We start from the raw sequence: 3,044 nt of genomic DNA on the forward strand, positions 1-3,044 counted from the left end.
TAATAAATGAAAATAAATGAACCCGGAGCAACCTGCTTTTTATCTCAGTCCTTTGGAAAGCAGAATGTGACTCTGGGAGGAGAAATTCCAGAGAAGTTTGCTTGCTCCTGGGTCGTTTCAGCTTCCAAATCCTCCCCCAAACCAGCCGGAGCCCACACATTAAGATCTTTGTGCCAGCCTTTTGTTTGAGAGCCTCCCCCAGTCTCCTGTCCAGCACAAATTTACTACGGACGTTTGAGAAGCAGAGGACTTGACTAAGCCTTGGTATGAGCTTCCGTTCCCACTAGACAAGGGTGTTTGTTAGAGTTGCTGACCTATCCTTGTAGGACAGGTGACATAGAAACCATCAAACATGTATTGTTCAGCTGTCCATTTTACCATGGGGCTCGTATTAGATTTATTGATCCCCTGATCAGTGGATTCCCTGATACGTCAGCTGAGTTCCTGTCTAAGAAGCTTCTGATGGGGGAGATTCCTCATCATTCGCTCCCCACTGCTAAATTCTGCGCCATTGCAATTAAAATACACAAAAATAGGGTGGGGAAAAAAACCGTTAAACTCTTTCACACTTTTATATTTTTAGTAATCTTAAATTGGCAAGCTACTTTTGTGTCATGCACTAATTTTGTAAAAAAAAAAAAAAAAAGTAAAGGTCCCCTGTGCAAGCACCGGGTCATTCCTGACCCATGGGGTGACGTCACATCCCGACGTTTCCTAGGCAGACTTTGTTTACAGGGTGGTTTGCCAGTGCCTTACCCAGTCATCTTCCCTTTACCCCCAGCAAGCCGGGTACTCATTTTACCGACCTTGGAAGATTGGAAGGCTGAGTTCACCTTGAGCCGGCTACCTGAAACCAACTTCCGTCAGGATTTGGAAATTCACAACTACCTCCCCCCCACACCCCCAATGACCCCTACTCCATGCCCAGAAGATGGCCAAGATGCCTTCCCTCTCATGATCTGCCTAAGGTCAGAGAATCAGCATTGCTGACAGATGGCCATCTAGCCTTTGCTCCCATTATTACAACTGATCTCCTGATGAGACAGATCAGTTCACCTGGAGAAAATTGCCACTTTGGTAGGTGGACTCTATGGCATTATACCCCGCTGAGGTCCCTCCCCAAAGCCTGCCCTCCTCAGGCTCCACCCACAAAATCTCCAGATATTTCCCAACCCGGAGTTGGCAACCCTAGTGGTGGTAAAGCAAGCCTTCGCACTTACAGGAAACTAAATCTGGGAGTCTGGGTACATATTTGGAAGTTGGTCTTCTAGACTTCCTAGACATCCGGAATCCTTGACTGCCCACCCTCCACACAAATCTACTTTATACCGAGTCAGATCATTGATCTATCAAAGTCAGTCCTGACTGCTCGGACTGGCAGTGATTCTGCAGGCTCCAGGTCTTTCCCATCATCTATTAGCTGATCATTTAACTACAGACGCCAGGAATTGAACCTAGGGCCTCCGCTCTACTACTGAGCGACGGCTCCCACTTGTTTATAGCAGCCCTAACCCACATTTCGCCCTTGCCACCAAAGGACAAGTCAGTCATAATAAAGGGAGGGGGGAAGCGCTCCCTTTCTTCTTCCATCCTCCTTCACCAAGGGCTCTTTCCCCAGAGAGCCAGCGTGGTGTAGTGGTTAAGAACAGTGGTTTGGAGCGGTGGAGTCTGATCTAGAGAACCGGGTTTGATTCCCCACTCCTCCACATGAGCGGCGGAGGCGAATCTGGTGAACTGGATTTGTTTCCCCACTCCTACACACAAAGCCAGCTGGGTGACCTTGGGCTAATCACAGCTCTTTCAGCCTCACCTACCTCACAGGATGTCTGTTGTGGGGAAGGGAAGGTGATTGTAAGCCGGTTTGATTCTCCCTTAAGTGGCAGAGAAAGTCGGCTTATAAAAATCAACCTCCTCCTTCTTCTAACCCATATGCAATGCACTAATTTTCCATTTCCCAGTTCAATAGTTTGGGCAGAGTTCTTGCATTCAAAATGAGACGTTGGCTTCTCTTAAGGCCTAATAGCGGAATTGGGGGAGGGAGGCAAAGACCAGAGGTTTTTGGATTTGCCGGGCAACATATAAGCCAGAGGTAGCCAGCATATTCTGTCCCGTGTATCTTTTCTAGAAGCAGAGGATTTAAAACAGGGCAACTCTGCTGCCTCGTGGCCCACGAACGCACTCCGCTTTTCTTCCCGATGTGCACCCTCCCCGCTCCAACTGACAAAAGCCACAAATGTTTTTTTTTCATAAGATCTCCCACCCGGTGGTTTTATTCACATCAGTAATTGCAGCAAACCAAAACAGAGGTGGGGGGGAACCCCAACCTTTTAGCAAGCCGATTCTCCCTCCCCCCACAAAGGCATTCTATACTCTACAAAACGCTTCAGTAGGCTTAAGATGGCTTTTCACCGCAAGACACTATTGGGGGTGGGGGTCGTGTTGCTCCAGAAACAGAAAGGGACAGGCGATAAGGAATAATGTTCCCCGCCCTCCCTCCAAACATCCATCTGCCAGGCTTCAGACATTCAGTGGCAGCCACCTGGACAGGATCCTTCAAAAGGGAAGTGCGGACAAGGAGACGCAGCCCAGCTGCTGGAGACTCAGGTTGGCTGGGTGTGAAAAGAAGAATTTCTTGGGTGCGGAGGACCCTCCGTCAAAACACGCTGGAAACCCAGGAGAAGGCAGGTTCCCAAATGCCAAACTCTTTTGTGTTATAATCCAAGCCCATTTTCACGTGCCCCGGGGAAGGAGGGGTGGAAATCTGGTTTTAGGCTCCACCCGTCGAACCTCAGCAACCCTAAAAACACGGAGGTGCACTGGAGGATCATTTGCCCAAGGGTCTTGGGTATCCAGATAGGGTCCAACTCCTCCTTCCCCCGAAAGGAAGAGTAGCAGACTATCCTGTCCCACTTCTGTGCTTGCAGCAAACCTCAGGCCTGCCCCCTGTATGTTCCTCCCCTCCCCTGCAGACGTCCCTGCAGATCAGAGACTAGACAAAGGCGCTCAAGGTGCGTCTCGATTGCCAGCTGAGCATCCTGCCGGCA

Source organism: Euleptes europaea, chromosome 18, assembly GCF_029931775.1.
Source record: "Euleptes europaea isolate rEulEur1 chromosome 18, rEulEur1.hap1, whole genome shotgun sequence".
Classification (NCBI taxonomy): Eukaryota; Metazoa; Chordata; class Lepidosauria; order Squamata; family Sphaerodactylidae; genus Euleptes; species Euleptes europaea.